The sequence below is a fragment of the Podarcis cretensis genome (genome assembly GCF_951804945.1).
Source record: "Podarcis cretensis genome assembly, chromosome: 5".
Taxonomy (NCBI): Eukaryota; Metazoa; Chordata; class Lepidosauria; order Squamata; family Lacertidae; genus Podarcis; species Podarcis cretensis.
Genome location: NC_137174.1, coordinates 54176826 through 54201578, shown reverse-complemented (window position 1 = coordinate 54201578; position 24753 = coordinate 54176826). Strand labels below are relative to the sequence as shown.

The following is a 24753-nucleotide window of genomic DNA, read 5'->3' as shown; positions in this document are numbered from 1 at the left end:
TAGAGGAGAGGGAACACTGTAACGAAGCCATGGAAATACTTGATTCAAGGTGGCGAGGTTGCCGGGTAGAGTACTTGGTAGCCTGGGAGCGGGAACCTAAACACTTGGGTCCCTGCTGAATCAATCACTGACGGGTATCTGGTGGAAGAATTCCACGGTTTGTTCCCAGATAAGCCCAAAACATTAGCCAGATTCTGGGAGGAAGAATTTGGACCCACAGACGATGAAGGGGACTTTGTGGGTTTTCCTGCCTCCGAAGAGGAGGGAGGTGAGGTGTCCGAGGGAGAAGGTTCAGACTGGGAGGTTCAACCAGCGGGAAGAGATCCAAGAGGATGGGAGGCTGGTTTTGAATCCTCAGAAGATTATGACAGTTCCTTCAGGGAATTCCCCACATCGTCGACCGAGGAGAGAGAGGAGGTTGTATCGGAAGATCGCAACAGGGATGGGGGGGTCCTGAGGAGGAGGTGGATGTCAGGGAACTGCCATCAGTGCTGGAGGGAGAGAGCAAAATCCAGAGGGATTCCAGAGAGCGTCCTGGGATTGGGAGAGGCAGCCCATCTTCTGGGGAAGAGAATCAGCGTAGCACCAGTGGAGAAGGGGAGCAGATGGGGGAAGCGGCGAGGCGGTCCCATGACTCCTTGCCGGGGACCAGCGGGGAGAGTAGGGGTCCTCCGCTGCCTACGCCCTCCTTGCGCAGAAGGCTTTTGCGCAGAGAGAGTAGGAGGAGACTAGGCGTCAAAGAGCTTCTTTGCTGGAAGAAGTTTAAGAAACGCCCACTGACGGATTCTGCCAGCGATTGAGACAGCCACGGGTGAGTGGCTGTCCGGACAGAAAAGGTTCACTCAGGCAACCCAGCCAGGTGTTTGCACCGGCTTACGCACGAGCAACCCCTAGAACCATTACAGTGTGCATATATATGGCAGAATTGCGTACAAGAATGTATATGTTAGAGGAAATGTGGTTTAAAATGCTGACGTATTTTCATGGGGATTTTTTTTTTTTAAAAAAAGAATGCTTGCAAACTGATGCAAAAAATGTAATGAACTAAGAATAAGATGAGGAAAATGAGAAATTTAGCAAAACTGAAACTGACAGATTTGCCCATGCCTAACTCTCACCCTCTGCGATGCAAAACAAGAATTGCTATTTGCCCCAACAAGAGGAAAGTTGGCAAAGAGGAAGTGGAGCCAGAGAAGATGTAATTGCTTATCCTTTTCCTACTATAAAGTTATTACAGATTTCATTTCTGGGTCGCTGCCTGAGAACCTTAATCATGATAGCTTCCAGAAAAGGCATCATTTTGGCATTACTTTCCCATTTTTTCTTAGCATTTTAGGCAAAGATATTACAAATAAATGGCTTTAGAACAGTCATTGGTACAGTGTATTTTGCACTGGGCCATGCTGGGAGTGCTATCGCTACAGAAAGTAATCACCAAAAGCAGGGTGACCTCTCAGCTCCACTCTTTAGATTGTAAGATGCTCTAGCTTTGGACATCAAGATATCCATGTTGTACGTGTACTGTAATACATTCTGGTTGACTGTCTCTAAATCCAAGGTCGAAAAGACTCTGCAAGCCACATTGCAGCACACACTGCCTGCCCCTTGGGGGAAAGGAAGGAGTGGCCTTGGACAGAAAAGACTGCATCCGTTTGTCTGCATTACAGAATTAATGAGCAGTGGAGTGGCATCCAAGAGCTCCTGCCAGCCTCCAACATAATCAATTACTGCCTGTGTAGCAAGTAAGAGACCTGTTGAAAGAGTGAAGCTTGGACATTCAGGGGAATAAAAAAAGACCAGCGTCTTGACAAAAGACATCATGAAGCGAGGCTATGATTGCGCTTCAGCTCCCGACTGTAGAAAGAAAGCGGAAAAGCTCAGCAGCGTGCTGGCTAGATTACAGCCCCCGATAATAATGAAACTCCACCTTAGCTTTATATCTTTGTTCGAAAATCTTCCTGGTTAGGATAAGAACCTCACTGCTGGTCTCTTTTCTCAGCCAATTAACAGCTCATTAATTGTCCACCTGCAGAGCTTCAAACCTCAAATCATTTTTATCTCGATTCTTCACATATCACACAGATTAACAATGACCGCTCCCCACTTAAAACGGGGGGCGCCTTTTGCGTGGACGCGTGCAGCCCTGGATCTGGAGTGGCCCCATCAGCATAGGCTTTGCCTTCCCTCAGGTGGGATACCTGGAGGTCCCCGCCTACCCCAGTGAGTTGTCCAATCCCACCTGGGGGAAGCGTTGCCAGGGAAACCAGGCCAGGTAAGGGGAGGGATTACCTGCCCACACAATAGAGGGTGGATCTCAATTGGTAATCCTCACTTGGCTTGACTCCAGAGGTAGAATTAGGAAATCCAACCACAAAAGAACCGACCAGCCCCCAGGCATTCGCCTGCGCGAGAAGTTGCAGGAACGCATCCTTAATGGGGAGTTCGTGGATTTGTTTGATCTGCTATCCCCTGCCGCTTCGACAGCCCTAAAATCTAAATCCGCCGAGCAGAGGAAAAAAGATAAAAAAGTGAGTGTTGAGCGTACCTTTCGTAATTGGCTCACTGCATACACCACTTACATGGGTATTATAGTCGCTAGTTACCCTGACAGGGGTTGGCACCTGACCAACTACCTACTCATCATCCTAAAGGCTGAAGCCATGTCTGGGGGGGAGGCGGCACTCGCCTATGACCAGGCATTCAGGGAACGGGCGGCAGTGGACGACACAGTTAGATGGGATATCAAAGATGATGACGTGTGGTCTGAGTTGGTGTCGCCGCTCTTCAAGAAAGGGCCCGACAATGTGAAGCAGTCCAAATATCAATCCAAGGCCCCCAAGAGATCTTGCTGGGAGTATAACAACGGCTCCTGCTTCAGAGAAAAATGTCGATTTGCTCATGAATGCGAGCGCTGTAGTGGATCTCACCCCACCATGAAATGTTTTCGGGGGAAGAAGCTTTTTCGAGGCTCCCGCGGATCAGGCGCAGGCACATCTCAAGACAAAAGAGAGGCCGGAGCCTCTTCAGGCTCCTCTGGCGCTCAGCAAAGCAAAAACAATGCCCGCAAATAGTGCTCTCCTTTCCCTAGCCCCCTCACCCATATCTCTATCAGCAATGCTGCCTTTGTTACACCAGTACCCCAATAAAGAGGCAGCAAAATACATTGAGGAGGGCTTTAAGGAAGGCTTCCGCATCCCAGTGGTAGGCACCCCCTCATGCACCAATCCCCCCAACCAAAAGTCTGTCCGAGATATGCCACACATTGCCGAGAAGATTACCAAAGAACGCTTGCTGGGGCGAGTGGCAGGTCCCTTCACAGAACCTCCATTTCCTAACCTCATAGTGTCTCCACTAGGTATTGTACCTAAGAAGGCCCCAGGCGAGTTTCGATTAATACATAACCTTTCTTACCCAAAGGGTGGGTCAGTAAATGATGCCATTCCCCAAGAACAATGCTCAGTCAAATATGCATCTCTTGATCAGGCAATCAGGCTGGTTAGGGAGTGTGGCCCGGGCGCGCTCATGGCAAAATGTGACATCGAATCAGCCTTCCGTCTGTTACCAGTCCACCCCAGGGACTTTTGGTTGCTAGGTTTCAAATTCCAGGACCAATGGTACTTTGACAAAGCTATGCCCATGGGCTGTTCCATCGCATGCGCTGCATTTGAAACCTTCAGCACATTCGTGGAATGGGCCATGAAACGCAGGTCAGGGTCCCACCGCATTACCCATTACCTAGATGACTACTTTTTCGTCCAGCCAGCGGGCTCAGACGCGTGCGCTAGGGCGCTGGCATGCTTCATTCAGCTGGCAGCTGAATTGGGCATCCCGTTGGCAGCGGACAAGACCAAAGGTCCAACCACCGTCATCTCATATCTGGGTATTGAACTGGATTCTGTCAGCCAAACCTCTCGCCTGCCCCTGGCCAAACTCGCCATGTTGAGGGAATTGATAACTAACATGATGGCCCAGAAAAAGACCACGTTGCGTCAGGTCCAGACACTCTTAGGAAACCTCAACTTTGCATGCAGGGTTATCTCGCCCGGTCGCGCCTTTTGCACACGCCTAGCCCGTCTCACGGCTGGCGGTGTTGCCCCCCATCACCACATCAGGGTCACCCACTCCATAAGGGAAGACCTCAAAATATGGCTGACCTTCCTGGAAAGTTACAATGGGGTGTCCTTCTGGCAAGATTGGCTGCTGCCTAAGGAACAGCTACAGGTGCACTCTGACGCCTCTGGTCGCTTTGGCTTCGGCGTCTACTTCAGGGGTCACTGGTGCGCGCAGCCTTGGCCGACATCTTGGCATGAGGAGGGCATTACACATGATTTAACTTTCCTTGAGTTCTTCCCAATCCTAGTGGCTCTCTGTGTTTGGGGGCACCTCCTCAAGGACACCAGGGTGTGCTTCTGGTCGGACAACCAGGCGGTGGTAAGAATCATTGCGAAGCAATCCGCAAAATCCAACAGGGTAATTCGCGTGCTCCGTCTCTTCGTGCTGGAATGTCTGAAAAGTAACATCTCCTTTTCTGCGCGGTTCATCCCAGGCCTCAATAACGACATTGCAGATGCCCTGTCTCGCTTTCAGATGGAGCGCTTTCGCGACCTAGCACCCGAGGCCAATCAACTCCCAGAAGCCTTTCCGGAGGACCTCTGGGAAATTGGACGGGAGAAGTGACAGCAGGAGTTCTGAGCGCCCTTGCACCATCAACGCTGCGGTCCTACACCAGAGCATGGTCCCAATTCGAGGGGTTCAGAGATAAGTTTGGCTTACATCGCAGGCGTACAGCTAAGGAGTCTGATGTTCTAAAATATTTGGTTCACCTAAAGCGTAGGGGCATGGCCCTCAAAACCATCAGCCTGCACAAGGCCGCTATCCCCTACTTAAGCAACTGTTTTTGGCTCCCAGACCCCTGTAACACTTTCCACGTAAGGAAGCTTATTGCAGGGTGGCGTCGCTCCCACCCGCCCATTCCAGATAAGAGGAGGCCAGTAACCATAGAAATCCTCCAGCTGATCTGGGATGCGCTCCCCAGTATTTGCTGGTTCAACTATGAGGTCAGGCTCTTCAGGGCAGCCTTCTCCCTGGCCTTCTTTGGTGCACTCCGTATCGGGGAGTGCATAGGGGGCACATTGTCACCTCATCGCAGGGGCTTGTCTCTGGCTGATATCAACCTTGACAGACACATGATACAAGTCAAAATCCAAGCCTCCAAAACCGATCAACTAGGTAGGGGTTCCATGCTAAGTCTAGCCTCCTCCCCACACACTGGACCATGCCCTGTCACGGACACACGCAAATTCCTGAAGGTACGTCCTCCGGGACCAGGCCCCCTCCTCATTCATGCATCAGGCCGCCCCATGACCCGTTGCCAATTTGTCTCAATATTGCGTAAGGCCATCCATGCTTGTGGAGGCGACCCGGCACAATTCTCCGGGCATTCATTTCGTATTGGTGCAGCAACCTCGGCAGCTGCGAGCGGCCTCCCGGCAGAACACATAAAAACAATGGGGCGGTGGCGTTCAGCTGCCTTCAAAGGCTATATTCGAAACAACCAGCAGACACTGACAGATACCATATAATCCTTTCTTTCAGGCTCAACCCCCAAACATGTGTGGATCTTCGGCCACAGCATAGTGCATTGGGCGGCCATCCATGCCACTACTGGTCCAGGTGGAGAACATCTGGGTCTGCAGCCAAAGATCTCCATTTCCTGGTTCGGCCAACGTGGAATGAGATGGGATGCCCTGCTCCCTCGGTTGCGTCACGAACTTGCGTTCCGCCATCCGCCAAACGCGGTTGTGCTCCACCTTGGCGAAAATGACTTGGTCGTGCAAAAAAGCATAATTCTGATCAAAACAGCGATCGCGGACCTGGAAAGCGTACATGCCGCTCACCCCAACTTCATGATTTTCTGGTCTGAAGGAGCTATTTCGGCCCAATGGCGTGCACCTATCGGACCGTGGTAACGAGCGTTGGCTGAGCGACATCAGGCATGGCCTGATTGACTGGTTGGAGGATGGCAAAGGGAATTTTCAGATGTAGGTAGTCTTGGCGGCGAGACCGCAATCTTTGCGGTCTCGGGTGGCGGTATCAGGCCTTGGGCGGAATCCTTTAGTCCATCTTCCTCTTTGCGGCGGCGATACCAGGGTTCCCCGTTAAAGGGGTTTTTGAAGGGAGGCTTTGGCCGTACGCCGAAAGGTCGTCAGTGCTCTCCCCTGCGGCGGCGTAACGGGGGCGGCTATCTCTGCTTGAACATATGTTCTCCAGAGCCGGCCCATCCCCCACACACACAATGGATAACCCTGATGCTCCCTAGGTCCCTGGCTGGGGACTAGGGAGGGAGAACGCCCAATGCCTGAGCCAAGGTCTACCCACATTTGAAATTTAATAAAGTTGTGGCCAATTTAATCCCATAGCACGTTGTCTAGAGTCGTCATTCCACATGACGGGGGGGACCACTCGGGATCTGGGGACTCCGCCTGTCCACGCAATGACCGCTCCCCACTTAAAACGGGGGGCGCCTTTTGTGTGGACGCGTGCAGCCCTGGATCTGGAGTGGCCCCATCAGCATAGGCTTTGCCTTCCCTCAGGTGGGATACCTGGAGGTCCCCGCCTACCCCAGTGAGTTGTCCAATCCCACCTGGGGGAAGCGTTGCCAGGGAAACCAGGCCAGGTAAGGGGAGGGATTACCTGCCCACACAATAGAGGGTGGATCTCAATTGGTAATCCTCACTTGGCTCCAGAGCTTCTCCCACCCTACCCACCCTCAGTTAATGTCTTCTTTTGCAGGTTAACTTTTCTTCATAGGTTTTGCAGGTTAACCTGTCTCCGCAGGTATGCGGGCGCTGCTACGATAAGGTCGCTGTTAAAGGGCCGGAAAGGAATTTCCCTGCATTGGCAGGTTTCACCTTTCCCGTAGCAAAACGTCACAACTTTGGCGGTATCAGGCCTTGGGCGGAATCCTTTAGTCCATCTTCCTCATTGCGGCGGCGATACCAGGGTTCCCCGTTAAAGGGGTTTTTGAAGGGAGGCTTTGGCCGTACGCCGAAAGGTCGTCAGTGCTCTCCCCTGCGGCGGCGTAACGGGGGCGGCTATCTCTGCTTGAACATATGTTCTCCAGAGCCGGCCCATCCCCCCCGCACACAATGGATAACCCTGATGCTCCCTAGGTCCCCGGCTGGGGACTAGGGAGGGAGAACGCCCAATGCCTGAGCCAAGGTCTACCCACATTTGAAATTTAATAAAGTTGTGGCCAATTTAATCCCATAGCATGTTGTCTAGAGTCGTCATTCCACATGACGGGGGGGACCACTCGGGATCTGGGGACTCCACTTGTCCACGCAATTACTACTGCCGGGGTGTTTAAAAGTCTCATCTTCCCTGCATATCTTAAGGCCTTCTCTGCTTTTGGCTGTAGTCATAGCACTGGCTATGGTGGGATTAATTCGTACTGGGAGTTATCAGGGATCATTTCTGTAGTGCCTGTGAGGGCATTTTTTGAATTTCACACACTTTCACAGCTGGCAGAAATTACTTATGAAGGTTGCAATCCTGTGGACACTTAGGCTGCGTACACACCGTTCCTTTAAAGCATATTTAAAGGACATCCTTCCCAAAGAATTCTGGGAACTATAGTTTGATAAGGGTATTATGAATTGCAGCTACTAGAGTTTCCAGGTTTCAGTGAGGTGGCAGTACCCCATTTCCCAGCCTCACAAATCCCGGGAACTGTAATTTGCTGAAGGTGCTGGAATGGTAGCTCTGTGAGGGGAAACTACAGTTGCCAGTATTCTTTGGGGGAAGTAATGTACGTAGTTTAAATGTGAATTGAATGTGTTTTAAATGTAGGGTGTGAATGTGAGCAAAGTCTGCAAAATCACTCTGGCTTTCTGGCTGACTCCTCTGTGAAGGTGGACTCAACCATAATGCAGCCTAGTGAGACATCTTCCTAAAGCTTCCTTAGCAGGAAAGTGCTTCAGCCAACAGGAAAGCAAAGCCCCATTTTTCCTCTGCTCTCCAAATAAGGAAATTTCTGGTTGGATTCATCCTACCTTGATGGGCCCTTGCCAGCCATGGTGTCACTTCACCAGATACCACTTGCTTCTGCTGTGAACCTCAAACACCCATAGATGAAGAAATTCCCCCTTCCTGTGGTTCCAATACTTTATGCTTTCTGGCATGCTGAAAAAAGACTACTGTCCTGTTGGTCTTTCTGTCACACTTAGCTTTCTGTCACACTTCTTGTATTTTACAGAATGGTTTCCTGCTGCATTGTGCTTGCTGCTTCTTCATGCTTTATTGCCTTTAACTTTGTTAGTTGCTTTGAAGGCCCACCAGCTGAAAAGCGTCCTAGAAATATGAATATTAATAAACTCTGCAAAGGAAAGGTGCCCACTGAGCACAGTTATGGTTTCTCTCAAGAACGCTGAGAAGCGTAGATTTATGCGAAAGAGTTCTGCTGGTGGTACTCAGCTCCATCAGTTAACTTCAATTCTCAAGAGGGTTTTGGGGGTTTTTTCAGGAAAACCACTGCAATAAATCTGATTGACTCATAAGTATATATGAGCAGCATTTTTAGAACCTCCTAATAATCAGACTCATGTTCAGACTATGCACGATGTGGAGGAAAATGTTTTGCTCCCTCTCTTATTATTAATAGACCCTGGGGTCATCCAGTGAAGCTAAATGGTGGGAGATTCTGGCCAAACAAAAGGAGGTACAGTACTTCTTTAACAAAGCACATTGTTCCATCACAGGATGCAGTGATGGAAGTCACACATAGAATCCAGCTTGCATGGCTGTTGTCCTTAGCAAAATTACAAGGAAAAGAGGTCTGAGCTGAAACAGAGCCATTTGCAGTGCTATAAACAGGGCCACCCCAGCCCAAGACTGTTTGCTGTTGAAGAAAAACAAAACAAATGATGCTTCCCCATACATAATACCCAAGGCTAGCCAAGTTATTCTGGCACCTGGGATCGAACATCCCACCAGCTGCTAGCATCCTGGATGGGAGCTAACAATCTGCTACCCTTTCATAGTAGCCGCCTCACTCTGCCTCAACAATATTTGAGTGGGCAGGGGTACATCCCTATGAAGCCCATCCATTTCTCTATCTTCCAGTAGCACAGGATAATGAAAAAGGGAGAATCCCTCTGTTGCCGAAGCAACCAGCTGACCCTTCTTATCTTCCAGCACCACACAATAGAAGAACAAAATTGCATGAATATTTATACCAGAATCATGATTAAGTACACGGGGGAGGGGATTTAGGGAGGTGATATTCAGCTCAAGCTTGCTAGGATGTGTGTTAAACTTAGGTCACATTCGCACCAGATATTTTATAGCACCTTAACAGTCACAGAATCATAGCTGTCAACGTTCCCCGCTTTTTAAAGGGAAATTCAATAATAATAATAATAATAATAATAATAATAATAATAATAATAATAATTTATTTATACCCCGCCCATCTGGTTGAGTTTCCCCAGCCACTCTGGGCAGCTTCCAACAGAATACTAAAATACAAAACCTATTAAACGTTAAAAGCTTCCCTAAACAAGGCTGCCTTCAGATGTCTTCTAAAAGTCTGGTAGTTGTTTGTCTCTTTGACATCTGATGGGAGGGCGTTCCACAGGGCGGGTGCCACTACCGAGAAGGCCCTCTGCCTGGTTCCCTGTAACTTGGCTTCTTGCAGCGAGGGAACCACCAGAAGGCCCTCGACACTGGATCTCAGTGTCCGGGCAGAACGATGGGGGTGGAGACGCTCCTTCAGGTATACTGGACCAAGGCCATTTAGGGCTTTAAAGGTCAGACCAACACTTTGAATTCTGCTCAGAAACGTACTGGGAGCCAGTGTAGGTCTTTCAAGACTGGTGTTATATGATCTCAGCAGCTGCTCCCAGTCACCAGTCTAGCTGCCACATTCTGGATTAGTTGTAGTTTCCGGGTCACCTTCAAAGGTAGCCCCACATAGAGCACATTGCAATAGTCCAAGCGAGAGATAACCAAAGCATGCACCACTCTGGCGCGACAGTCTGTGGGCAGGTAGGGTCTCAGCCTACGTACCAGATGGAGCTGATAAACAGCTGCCCTGGATACAGAATTGACCTTGTTCCGAATAGGATTCCTCGCAAGAAAAGGGGAAAGTTGACAACTATGCACAGAATCTTAGGAACTGTCATTTGTTAATTTGGAGACCTGTCACAGAGCTATAATTCCGAGTACCCTTAACAAACTACAATCCCCAGGTTTCTCTGGGAGAAGCCATGGCGGTTACTGTGGTGTGTGAGTGCTTCAAATGTGTGGTGCTGATGTGACCTTTGTGAGACTAACTTCTGAGTAAACTTATATAGACTTGAGTTGTACGTGAGCAGTCGTCTTTAAGCTGAACTCCCCACTAACAGCCTCTCACAGGCCATCTAGCTGGCAAGTCTATTGCAACAATATATGAATAATGTATTTATTATGGAATATTAAGAAGAATATAGGTTAATAACATCTCTGCAAATACAGTCAGGAATAGTCACATCCATCATCAGCAAATATTCACCCTTGAGCCAAACTACAACAGGACACACAAGACAAATGACAAAGAACTGGTCAAGTTCACACTTAGAAACATGATAAGTTGTCATACAGAGGGTTGAAAGCAGAGAAGATGATTTATTGATCTGATCTAGATTTCATTTTTGTTTAAAAGATAGAAAGTGAAGGCAATGCTGGGCCTTGCCCTGCTAAGACAGATGTAACTAGTCCGCGAATGTCTCTGTTCAAAGGCTGAGGCAAACAACCATGCAGGGTTATCGGATACATTATTATTATTAACAACAGCAACAACAACCTGTCTTTTTTTCAGACAGAACTCAAAGCAGCATACACAAATTAAAATAGCACAGATAAAATACAGAAAGCTAAAAACATATAAAAGAAAATAGTTTAAAAGTTATTAAACTATAATAGAATTAAAACAATATATAAATAAATCTATTAAAATACAGATAGTGAAAGCGCTTGCCTTAAAAAACAGTCAGTTCCCAAAAGTCTATCAGAATAAAACAGTTTTCATCTGCTGGTGGAAGGACAACAAGGAGGGAGCCAATCTAGCTTCTCTTGAAAGGGAGTTCCAAAATCTGGTAGCAGCCACCGAAAAGGCCCTTGAAGACCCAGATATGAAGGGCCTGTTCATATCTGCATGATCAGTGTGTAATTACAGCATCATCAAACAGCCATTTTGATTCTTGCATGGCTGAATGAGCCATTGATGATCAAGTCAGTCCACACAGTCCTGTTTGTTACCAAGCAATGAGAAACAACCAGCCATTGTGCACATACAACAGACCTCGTGGAGAATGTGGACATAATCCTTTCCCAAAGAGGGAATTGTGCACCTTTCCCAGTCATTTCCCAAGACCTGTTGGAGATTATCCATGACAGCTGGAGAATACAGAAACCTCAGTCAATATATACACATTTCCCAAAGCCTGTTGAAATTTATGTAGATTGGGGGGGGGGCAGAGTGCATAGCTCCCTCTTCATGGAAAGATTATGTCCACATTCTCCATGAGCTCTGGTGCATGTGCACAATGGCTGGTTGCTATGCACATTAACAGTGTCCTCACACTCTCTCGCTCTTTCTTTGGGCTGTTTTGTTGTGATACCAGAGATACCACCGGTTCTGCAGAAGGGACATTTTCACTGTTACACAAGCAGGCAGTGGCACAGGTACACCAAGGACATAGAATTGTAATAGAATCATAGAACTGTATAGTTGGAAGGGGTCATGAGAATCATCTAGTATAACCCCCTGCGAGGCAGGAATATGCAGCTGTCCCATACGGGGATTGAACCTGCAACCTTGGTCTTATCAGCACCACAATCTCACCAACTGAGCTATCCAGACTGACAACATGGTTTCTCTCTGATCTAGCTGTTGGTAGGACTGTCTCTCAATCTTTTGAAACCTGAACACAAAAGGAAGAGGAGATAGGAATGGTCAGATGCTGGGCAAAGTACAGAATTTCTTAGAAAGCCTCAAGGCCATCAGATATGAGATGTCAAGAAAAAAAACATTTCTGAAGTTGATGACCCTTTAAAAAAAATAAATCCTTGAGTTAACAACTTTCATTTTAGCTGCTTTGTTCCAATATGATCAGACTCCATGTGAATTCCTTATTTTTTCTGACATTGCCACCTGGATTTGCTTTTATTAAATATTAGTCCATTTATCTAAGGAAAATATTAAATTCCTTCCCTAGCAAATCCTCCAGAAGTGGAAAAGAAAACTGCATGAATTAGAGAGGTTATTGTTCTTCTGGGGAATCTCATCATTGTTAAGCCTCTTCCCAATCCACCTTTCATTACTGGAATAGTTTTCTTGCAACTGGCAGGGCCAAGAAAAGGAATGTAAGTACCAGTATGTTCCACATGTGATTGTCTCCACAGGGTGTTTATAGTAGCTTCCAGCCTGGCAGAGGTCAAAAGGTGATGTGGATGATTTTATAACCAGAACTCTTTCAAGTTTTATAGTATTGCTGGTACCTTTCAGAGCTGCAGCAGGAACAAAGATACATATAATATTCACAGTGTGTATATATATATATATATATATATATATATATATATATATATATATTCTTTTTTTCTACTGATTTATATTACTAGCACCTCTTTTTTTCCGAGTGTTTTTATGATCAACTGTTTAATTAAAAGTTTTTCACAAAATCAATAGACAAAGGGGGTGGGACACAGGATGGGATGGGTGTGAGATGCATTTCAATATTTATCAAGGTGTTCATTGAAAGCGCATAGGATATAGAGGTGGCGTGGGATCAGAGGAGCAGGCCCTACCCTTTATCCTTTGCCATCATCAAACATCAGAAAGTGACTAATAAGACTTTGAGCATATATTCAGAAACAGCTGAGAAAGTGGGCCAGTGCTGCAGAGGCACATTCCAGATTTGCCACTTGCCCAGATGGAGCAGACGCAGAGTGGTGGCATGTTTGGGGCAGTGCAAGTGCACGGGCAGAGCACTGCATTGGCTCCACTGATGTGCCTGACCTTCTCACCATCCTGCCACATCCCCACACAATCCGGCAACCCTGGTGTCTGCAGCATGACTCCACAGGACTGCCCCATCACCCTGGGCACTTTTACATATATTCAGGTTGCCATATGTCTGGAAATTCCCAGACCTATCCTGAATACTGTAGTTGAAAGCAGTGTCCTGGCAGAAACCGGCTAAATGTCTGGGGAAATCTGGATGTATGGCAAGCCATGTTGGCAGTGCCCCTTTTTGTAAATATTAGTTCCAAATAGTTCAAAAACAGCTATTCTTTTTGCAGTTTTGCAAAAAAAAACAACTTTGACACCCTTAGTGTCCAGATTTCACTTTCTCACAACCCTAACATATATGCATTAAAAGTTTTATGTTGGGTTCAATCTCTTGGCTTCATTGCTGGCACCACCAGATTTGAGAAGCTAAAGCTGCAGAAAAGTCCTGGGAAATTTGTTAGGAATCCCTATTCACCTTCACAGAACTGTGGTTCCCAGAGTATCCAGTGTGCAACTATATAGATTCTAGCTTACGGGATAAAGGTAAAATTGATGTTCATTTTTCCACCTAGCTGCTTTTGCCCATGGCTAACTAGCGGTCCCCAGAATGGGATATGCTAACAGTATCCAGTAGTGTCTCTTGTTTACTTCTGATGCTATTATTACTATTAATATTACTACTATTACTATTACTATTATTACTATTCTTCTTATTAAGCCTCACACTCTTCCTTCTTTTTGCCCCCACCCTCCCAGGAGAGAGTGTTCTTGCCATACTTTGCTGCGTGACCACAACGTGTGACTGTAAACATGCCCAGGCGATGGCAGCAATAGAATCCCCTCATTTATAACAATTCACCAGTTCAGATGTATTTGATTTGGTTAAAGTGGTTCAGTGAAGTTGGTTTGCAGATCCTCCAATTTGTTATCTTTAATCAATACAACCTGTTTCCCATAATCTTGTCCTCAAGTCTTCTTTCTGGTGTGTTTGCAAAACTATTTCTTCCCATTGAGCTTTATGATTTAGAAGACAGTGGTGAATCTAATGACCCCTCCAACTCCAAACTCCTTTAGAGATACAGAGAAAGGGATTCCAAGCCAGCCGTCATTCTGCATCTTCATTCTGAAGAGCTACTTTCGAGTTCTGGATTAAAAAGAATGAATTTCCTGGACAAAACTTGATGCTGTGAACATCACCGTGCTGCCCTTTGAAGTTATTGCCTTGCATTCCCCATGCACGTGTAAGAGTGCATGCTCTTTCTTCCATTTCCCTCCCTTTTGCCCCTTTCCCAGTGATTAATATTGTCATTTCTGCGTGGATGGTTTTCCAGTTCTTGTCAGATATGTATCTCTACAAACCTTGTTTCATTGCCAAAATAATCTCCATATCTCCAGCATGACCTTTTCTTTGTCACAGTTAGGGGAGAGAGGAATCAAAGGGTGACAAAAGGGTCTGTGTGTCTGTGTGTGTGTGTGTGTGTGTTTGCTCTTATCTAACACCGAGTGCTTTCCTTTCTATTCATGAATCGTTTCTTCATTTGAAAATTCCTTATTGTTGCAACCTATAATGAAAAGATCCATTTTCAGACACCGTGATGTAGTCCCATTTCAATCCTTCTCAACTTTCAGCTGACACACTCCATCCCTTTTGCAATTTCTTGCAACAAAAAAGGAGCCTCCTTGTGTTATATCAAAGCAGAGTCTTCCCATGGAGCAATTCATTTGGCTTCTATTAAACCTGTCATTGTAAATGTCACACATACAGGTTCATCTAAAATATATAGGATCTCTGATCTTTCAAAGACTTTCCTGTTCCCTCTGCTCATGCTGCTGCCTGCCAGTTAAACAAACTCAGGTATGAAAAGGATGTTAATCCCTTCCCTAGTTCCCTTTGACATGTGTCTAATAATAGATGCGTAGGTGTGAAGTTGAGCCAGGGACCCTCCTGCACCTTTAACAGGAGCGAGACAGACCGACAGCAGGGTAGGCTTCTTGCAGCAAATAGATGCCAGTGATGGGAAAATCTTTGTCTCTTGAGCTGCCAACTGTTATGTGGTTGTTGAAGGTACAAGAGCTCTGCCACCGCTGTAGAGGACATTGCCATCCCCATAAATGGAAATGGAAATAAAAGCTGAAGGTGATCCACAGCCTGGATGGAGTTAAGTGAGATTGAGGCTGAATCCTGACAAGACAGAAGCTCTTTGGGTGGGTGGTCCGAAGGTCTGTAATTTGGGCTACCCATTATTGATGGGGTTGCAGGTTTGTAGCTTGGAGGCACATCTCTTGAATCATCATCATCATCATTGGAGGCACAGGTGGCTTTGAGCTGGTTCACCACTTACAACCCTTTCTCCACAACGATAGCCTTGCCACAGTGCTCTGTGCACTGCTAAACCACCTGACAGATGTCTGTGCTGTTCTCTGTGCAGGGCTGTCATTGATGATATTTCAGAAGTTAGCCTGTGAGCAGCTCCTGATCAGGAACATATGACACCAGTTCTCAAGGAGCTGCATTGGCTTGCCTGTGTGCTACCACACAAGAATGAAAGTCCTTGTGATGGTGTACAAAGCTCTAAGCAGCTTAGAACCTAAATACTTAAAGGGGTGCCTCCTCCCATACCAACCTGCTCATGGTTTAAGATCAGCAGGGGAGGCCAGGTTAGCAGTGACACATGGCCATGACATCTTCTATACGGCTGCCCATGAAAGGGTCTTCTCCACAATAGTGCCCCATCAGGAAATACATTCCCCTTACATATTTTGTTGGCACTGACACTGATGAGTTTTCAGTGCCAATTTAAAATATATTTGCTTAACCAGACATTTGGTAACTCGTTTTCTGTGAATTTTCATGAGCCATATGCTGCTCTATCTAGCTTGTCTATCTTCTACCCTGGATCTGTTTATTTGTATTGCTGTGTTGCTAAAATGTTGTATTTTAGTAAGTGCCCTGAGCACTTTGTGAGGAAGGGCAGGTTAGAAATATTACACACAGAGAGAGGGGGGGGACCTCAGTTTTCGAATGTAATCCATTCCAGAATACCATTCGAGTTCTGAAACGTTTGAAAACTGAAAACTCAATAGCCAACAGCTAGACCTCAGGATCTTGCACTCAGTGAAAGCCACATGGCATGTTTGACTTCCAAGGTGTGTTCAAAAACCAAAGCATTTACTTCCGGGTTTACAGCATTCAAAAACCAAAATGTTCATCGATGGAGATGTTCAAAAACTGAGGTACTACTGTATACACACACACACAGAGAGAGAGAGAGAGAGAGAGAGAGAGAGAGAGGGAGGGAGGGAGGGAGGGAGGGAAGGAGGCGGGAGCTAATGAATACCAGGTCACTTCTTGATAAGTGGGGGCATTTGCATCAAAGAGTCATCAGAGAAGGTGACACCCCCAACTCAAATACAGGTAGATATAAGTTGTGTGTGAAAAAAGCAAGAGTTGGCAAATGGGAAGAGACAAAAATCCTATCTGAGCATTCAAGGCTTCACAACAGGGCTCATGACACAGGATGTCAAGCCGCACTCACTTGTCCAGCTGAGTCATGTAGCTGGTGCTCAGTCCCATCCATCACATCCCTGTCACTCAGTCCCGCCTGCCACCTTCCATGCACCAGAGATGCTCTGTGTGAAGGAGTCCACTCTGCATACACAGGCTTACTACATGCTTTACAACCCTGTAGCCCAGAATTATATATCAGAGAGGGAGCCTACATTTGTAGAGCAGCTAGCCCACTTCAGACATTTCCTTCTAACATTTGGAAGATGAGAGGGCCTGGGGATGGGAACATGAGGGAAAGGACAGAGTAGTAAGCATAGCCTCACTCTCTCCCGCATGAGATTCTAATCACATGAGGAACATAACACTCAAATTGTGTGTGAGTGTGAGAGAGAGACATAGAGAGACCACTGAAGGGACCTTGGGGATTCAGAATATCTTTCTCTGTGGATCTGGTGTGCTCCCTTGTTGGGGTGCCTCTGTGCCTCCACTTATGCTCTAGTTGAGTATTTAATGCAAATATTTGTAAATAATGCAAATATTTAAAAGATGTGTTAAGTCTCCTGTGCTTTCTCAACCAAAGAAACCAAACCCAGGAGTGTTCCCTGTGGATCTTGTCGTCATCAATGGGAAACTGAATAAAAGTACTGATTTCTTCTAACTCACAGTCCCCCTCCCCAAAAAAGCACCCTAAATTTTATTTGGATTTTCAGGTTTATAATTATCCACATGCAAAACCCAGCAGTGCCAGCGAGTTCCCACCAACTGAATAGGTTGATTTCTGCTTCGCCTCTGTCAGAAACAAGAGCTTATTTTCTTAAGCATCCTCAGTGAGCAATAGGAAATCCTTCTATTTTTAAAGCAGATTAGTTCTGCTTTAATGAGCAACCAAATCTTCTGATATTTTATTTAATGCTCTGAAGTCTTTATTACTTTTCACCATATTACTGTAACCACCCAAAGGTTTCAGGAAAATTAAGGGAAATTGCTGTTTATTCTAATAAATGCTTGACTTGGCAATCCAATAAACACTGTTAATAAGCTCAGGTTTAAGTCATCATTGGACTAAAACCAACAATATAATTAGCCGATGTACACCTCAGCTTTTAATCACAGCACCATCACTCAATAAAGTGCAAATGAATTTAAACAGTCATTGGAATACAGTGTCTTTAGGGGAGGAAATGTTAACACCTTGAGTCCTAGGCCTCCAGAACACAAGGCCTACATGCAGCAGGTTGACAACAGTTCCATGCCTATTTGCTGTCCCTGCATTGATTGTTTGCGACCTAGCCTACACAGGACCATCAACCACCTTACACTGTATTTATTTGTTGATTCATTCATCTTATTCATAGCCCACATTTTTCTCCAAGGAGCTCCAGATGGCATACATGGTTCTGCGCTTCCTAATTTAATCCCCACAACAACCATGTTTGTTAGGTTAGTCTGAGAGGCAATGAACATTAAGTATAATTGATTAATTACACACTGAAATGGAAAATAACTCCGCATGTATATTGTTAAGCATGTTATGGAAACTTCAACGGAAGCTAAACTAGGGTTGCAGAGTGCCTAACAAGTTGGTAAGACTGTATCTCTGCTGGCTCTTCCCACGAGGTGTTTAACTTAAATCACACGAGAAAGGATTTTATTACAGCTCTGCACATATGTTAATCGGGAGGCTTCCATTTTGTATGAGTGAGCTCTTTGTTCCAAAGTCACCAAAGAGGAAGGACTGCTAATCTCTCTCTCCAGCTTGAGGTTTCAAGCTAAAATGCAAGCTGTTTGGGAGAGGCAGGACTTCAATTCTAGCTCTGGATGAATATATTTCATATTTTTAAGATGTTTTCCTTGTGCTGGGATAAGCACATGATATTATGCAACTATCTGGATGTAACTTTATTTTGAAGCAAATTCTGCTACTAAAGGTTTTGAACCATGTTTTTCGACTGGACCGTTTTTATTTCAAGAAGAGTCAGTTTTTATTCATCCTATTGCATCCAAATGCACAATATTAAAAACCTCAACAGTGACTGGCCCAAGTTCACCCAGTGTGCTTCATGTCTGTCTGGGGATTTGAACTCTGGTCTCCCAGCTGCTAGACCAACATTCTAACCACAACACCACACTGGCTCTGTTCTGCATCATTATTTCTCTCCCTAAATTCAAGGGCATGCCATAATGTCGGCACCAGTTTTTCCAACCTGTTGCAGTTGTGTTGCACAACCTATTTACATCTCAAATGTCCTGAGCTTGTGAATTTCTGGGTGAGTGAGAGCCTTTCTGTTCATTTGTTATCTGTTGACTTTTGTTGCTTGCCTCAGCAAAAAATAAAAAAAGGAAGGACGATAGGAAGAGAATTGGAATCTGGAGGTGCAGTGAAATCACAGGTAAAAGAGATTCAAGTTAACAGAGCAAAACAGTTAACAATATTGATTGGGGCTGATGAGAGTTATAGTCCAAAACATTTTGAGGGCATTAGGTTGGGGGAGGCAAGGGCAGCACTTTGAGAAACTGTACCTGCCTATATTACCTCTTCTGCAATACTGTCAAATACATTAGCTATACAATACATAGACTAAAGTCAGCCATCTCTGTTTTACTATAAAGTGTTTATGATTAAAATGTTTAAGGTATGCATTTACCTTGAAATACCTTCATTAATTGTGAAAACAGCCTTTTCTGCTGCTGACTAAAGGCAGATACATCATGGTTACTGTGGGAACCAAGAGGTAAAGGATATTTGTGAATAACAGGTCTGTTCTGGATCTAATTGTACATAATAAGCTGCCTGTGACCCTTCTTGTTGAGGAGTAACTGACAATGCCACCATCCCCTTTTTTGGCATGAACTGTTTGGATTTGATATCCCGCTTTATCACTACCCTAAAGAGTCTCAAAGCGGCTCACAATCTCCTTTCCCTTCCTCCCCCACAACAAACACTCTGTGAGGTGAGTGAGGCTGAGAGACTTCAGAGAAGTGTGACTGGCCCAAGGTCACCCAGCAGCCGCATGTGGAGGAGTGGGGACACGAACCCAGTTCACCAGATTACAAGACCACCACTCTTAACCACTACACCACACTGGCTAGGTGTTTGCAAAGATTTGGGAGGCTTAATAGAGCCCTGACAATGGTGCGGACAGATTACCTTCTGAGCTAATCCTTTGGTTAATTTATTTGGTAAAGATAATCACTCTCTTTGAAGTTTTTTAAAATCATTTTAGAAAAACAAAAGGTAATAAATAGGCAAATTTTACAGTGCAAAATTTACCCCACCTTACAATTCATATAGAACAGAAATTCTGTCTTTTTAGTTCTAATTTTTTTTAAAAAAAAGAGTCACAGGCATTATGGGGAGCAATGCTATGACAAGTTATGTCAGGTTGACCAGTTTAGGGTGCAGCAGATTGCTGGCTCAGCTAGCTGATTCCCAGCTCAGTTGGGCTCAGCCAACATTAAGTCCCCAACCTCGGCTTAGCAGAAGGTACACCATTGTAACTTGCCCATCCCGACTCAAGGAGGATTTAGCCAGCTCACCCAAAGTTGGCTAAGTTGAGGCAAATTTAAGTCCCCCAAAAGGGTTGTTCCAGGGTGTGGCAGGGATAGAATCAGATTGGGGGGTGTAGACTGGAACCTAAGCCCATCATGAGACCTAGCAACCCAACATACAGCACTATTTTAAAGGCTTGTTTTCCCACACCCAGAATAGGCATTGTAGCAGCAGCTCCACTGCTAAACAGGGTTTGAATCTAGGGTAACTTAAGCAGACATAAACTTATACTGGCTTGTTTTATGCCAGCTTCTTGTGCATAGAATTGCTCCCTGAATGGATTGCATTTTATTTTTCTTCTCGTTTCACCATTAGTGGTAGTTTTCAGAGCTTTTTCAGCTAAAATTTCATCACAGGGACCTTCCAAAGTTTCACCGCATATGTCAGTAAATACAAAATAAAAATTATGGTCTTTCTTCTGGTTTTTTGTTATCTCTTGAATATATTTCAACAAAATCATTTGTGGTTCTTCTGGTGGGCCTGATCTTGGTCCTATCAGTTGTCACACTCATTTACCAAACAATTTGATTTTAGGACAATCTCACCCAACATGCATATATGTTCTTTTCAGAATTATTAGGAAAGGGCAAGCTTCTAATATCCAATATGAACCTCCCTTGAACCTGGAATCCATTGTCAAGAGACTGCAAGAGTATGCTAAGGATGAATATTTCAGAATCTGGCATCCAGCTTCACTTCAACAGCCTGATTATTCTGCTCTGAGATGTAAAATCAATGCAAAGCAGCAAGGCACCCAAGCCTTCTCAAAGTCTAACGTAACCACACGCATCACAAGTATTTTTCTGAGGGGTGAAAAAGTCGGTAGATAGCAGTGTCCTATGTCATATTGCCGGATGACACACGGCATCATATTCCTTTCTATACAGTGGCACAAGTGCTCAGAAGTAATGGAGAATGTCTCACTTCATGTCAGAGAAAGCAGTGAGCAATTTATCTGCTGAGCATCATACATTTAGCTTAATGGCTCTGTCATGGCCCTCATTGCATCTGACATCCCAGCCAAAGTATGGCTTTATTGTGAACCAGGTCTTTCTACTGTCTGCATGCCGAATAACTAGCACATCAGCATCCTGTTAAAAGAACAATAGAGAACATATGAATTCTGTTCTTCGTCTCCTCCCTCCAATTCTGCAAGCAGTTCCACTCCAAAATTTCACCGAACAGTTTTCAAACCAGGGAGCTGTGAGAATCTTTTAATTAAGCAAGAAAGATAATATTTCTCTGCAAATATTGCAATTTTGCCAGAAGTACTGTAATTTTATTTAGAGGCTTCTAAAGCCTGCAGTGCCATGAAATAAACTACTGACAATTTAAGCCTTCCTTCCTCTTTTTTTGGGGTGTCGATTCTATTATAATGTAATAACTTCAGAAACAAGACTACACTACGTCTCACATCAGAATACACATATTTCATAACTGAGGAAAAAACTTTACAATTCGGGGTGTTTCTTTCTGGATTGTGGAAAAAATGGGTAGGAATTCTAGAAATTTGTTGCTAGACTGGTAGAAGCAGACAGTGATTAGGCAGGAGCTACTTTGGTACTCAAAGCTGGAAACTTTGAACTTTGAACATTGCCTCTTTTTGCAGCACGATTTGAAGTCCTTTATTTTGTCTGTCCTGAATCCGGGGGTGGAGGAAGGTGACAAAATGCCGGGTGATACTCACCGTGGGGCCTGCAGGGCACCCGAGCCACGCGTCTCTCCTGGGAGTGACGCGGTGGCTTGGGTGCCCGCAGGCTCCGCACTGCCCCAAACGGTCCACCCGCCACCTCCCCCTCTGTGCTGGTCCAGGGGGGGGAGGTTACCGTGGGGTGAGGTCCAGGACCTGAGTTGAGGGTCGGCAGACAGTCCTCCTCGGGCGAAGCGGGGTCCACAGAGGGAAGCCGGGCAAGGACAGGAACTCTGAGGGAAACAGGACTGGATGCTGGCCGAAACAGCTCATCAACGACGTTGCTCCCACAACCTGGGACCGGGCTGACTGGCCTTTATCTTCTCTGAGGCCAGGGGCGGCCCCGGCCCCCAGGAGACCTGCCTCTCCTGGCCTTAAGGCAAGCACTCTTCCTGGGAGAAACCAGTTCCCTCCGCCTCTCTGCCCTGAGCCTCTGCAGTTCAGGAGAGGCTGAAGGGTTACTGGGCCCAGGGGGAGACTCACCTGTAGGTACTGAGTCCTCAACCACCTCTGGAGCCAGAGTGGATTCACCTGGTTCCTGCTCCTGAGGATCCGGCACAGGTGCAGGCGCTTCAGAATCAAGGCCCTGCCCCAGTTCAGTCGGCCCTGGAGGTGGGGACTCCTTTGCAGGCTGGGATTCCTCCGGTTCAGCCTCTGAATCGGATTCCCAGGCCATCACACCCTCAGCTGTAGGGTGGCTGAGTGGGAGGAGGCAGGCGGACTCCTCAGAGGCCCCATGGAGCTCACCCTGCCCCGCGGGCAGCTGACCCCTCTCGGCACAGGGCACGTGTGCCACCCCAGGTGCCCGATCGGCTTGCTCTGCCACTGCCTGAATCTTCCAACAGTTGTGGTGTGTAAGATTAGTCATCACTCCTGGACTGGCCTTCTGACTGCAGTGGGGCTTCCATTTACCAAGAGACAGATGAGACAGGGTGGCAGCAGGAGTAGATGGAGCACTGGGCTGAGGGATGCAGCAGGGCAGTGTGGCAGCAGTACTGCACCTCACACATTGTAACTGCAGTGATGATTATGATGTTGATGATGTATTAGATTATGGAAGTGATAGTCTGGTCCAGAGGTTGGCAAGGTTTACCTTGCCTGGGCCAGTTCACTCCCACGGATATCGCTCCGTGGGCCAGATTGCGTCTGAGCATGAGTAGATGCAATTTCCGGCACGGCAGAAGCGAGTCCCCACTCCGCACTGTGCTGGTTTAGCACAGCGCACGGGGACTGGCCGAGTGGGTGGCTGAGGTCGGGGGTGGCTCATGGGCTGTTTAAATAACCCCCGTGGGCCACTTGTGGCCCATGGGCTACAGCTTGCCGACCCCTGGTCTGGTCAGCCTGGAATAATGTACAATGGTCAGGAATGATACAGAAGTTTGGATGGCCCACCCTTGCCCTACAGTCTAAAATCCCAAATAGGAGATACTAGTACTTAGAAATGAAGCTTCAGAGGTGTTCATGTACACGTTCATAGATGCTCCTATTTATACATGATCATACAGCTGCTGAAATCTGCCGTTTTCTGAAACTTAAAATAGGATTGAAACCTGGACTTTGGTGAAACTTTGCTCACATTGAGCCCCATTCTTGAAAGTGTGCCATTTATTTAATCTCTTTTTTTTTCTCTCTCTCCTCTTTTTTGTTTTGCAGAAATCCATTACAGAGGGAGAGTTATTTACAAGGAGTCCTGGCAAAGAGTCCGGAGAAAGCTGTTAGCCAAAAATAGTGCTTAATAGCAGGATGCATAGAGCTGCCACAAATGCCTTTGTGGAAAGTGCTACACACAGAAGCAGGGCTGTTTCCACCTCCTGTAAGATTTATAAGCTGAGCTGTCAATATGAGACTTTTATTAGGGTGGGTTCTCATCCTTTATGTCAAGCACATTAATGGCTTCTTATCCCTGAAGTTTCTAATCACCCCTATTGGAAAGAAAATTTATTGCTAACCTATTAGTGCTATTTTAATGTCCCAAAAGCATATTATTTGTGCATTTGAAGATCAACCATCAATAAACTCTTCCCCCACCCGTTGGGACAGTTACGGTACTTAATGGGATTAAAAAGAATTAATCCATTTGAATTAAAATTGAGTGGTTATATTTAATCTCAACAAACATTCACAGAAGGTTAATGTAAACTGTTTATATGTAATATGATCTAGATTCCCTTCACATACATTTGTGCCATTCTTAAAAGATGAATTAGGTAAAAGGTAAAGGTACCCCTGCCCGTACGGGCCAGTCTTGACAGACTCTGGGGTTGTGCGCCCATCTCACTTAAGAGGCCAGGGGCCAGCGCTGTCCGGAGACACTTCCGGGTCACGTGGCCAGCGTGACATCGCTGCTCTGGTGAGCCAGAGCCGCACACGGAAACGCCGTTTACCTTCCCGCTGGTAAGCGGTCCCTATTTATCTACTTGCACCCGGAGGTGCTTTCAAACTGCTAGGTTGGCAGGCGCTGGGACCGAGCAGCGGGAGCGCACCCCGCCGCAGGGATTCGAACCGCCGACCTTTCAATCGGCAAGTCCTAGGCGCTGAGGCTTTAACCCACAGTGCCACCTGCGTCCAGATGAATTACTAGGTCTAATTTGTGTTCATGGCTGCAATAACACTTAGGTTTATAACAGTGACAGTACAATCCTATGCATGGCAATTCAAAAGTAAGGCCCATTAAGTTTGATGGGGCTTACTGACAGGTACTGTCACCTAAGGCTGTAAATCAGTACCCACCTACTTGGGAGTAAGCTCCCTTGAACTTACTAGGACTATAGGGTTGTGTTGTAAGGGTGCAGTCCTTAAACACACTTACATGGAAACAGATACTATTGAATTCAAGTAGATAGGGTTGTGCTATAAATAATGCAATACCTGATGGGTGTTGGAATTTTGAGGTCTCCCATAAACGACACTGAAAAAAGCAGAAAACCCTCCCCTTTAGCACACTGTAACCC

General features: G+C 46.1%; 1 long non-coding RNA gene across 1 annotated transcript in view; it reads left to right on the top strand.

Moving 5' to 3' along the window:
- LOC307216160 overlaps positions 1 to 23958 on the top strand; it is a 34209-nt gene extending 10251 nt beyond the window's left edge. Inside the window, exon 3 of the long non-coding RNA XR_013838961.1 lies at positions 23456 to 23958. This is a non-coding gene — a long non-coding RNA (uncharacterized lncRNA). The remainder of the gene's footprint in view (positions 1 to 23455) is intronic.
- The last annotated feature ends 795 nt before the right edge of the window (positions 23959 to 24753 follow it).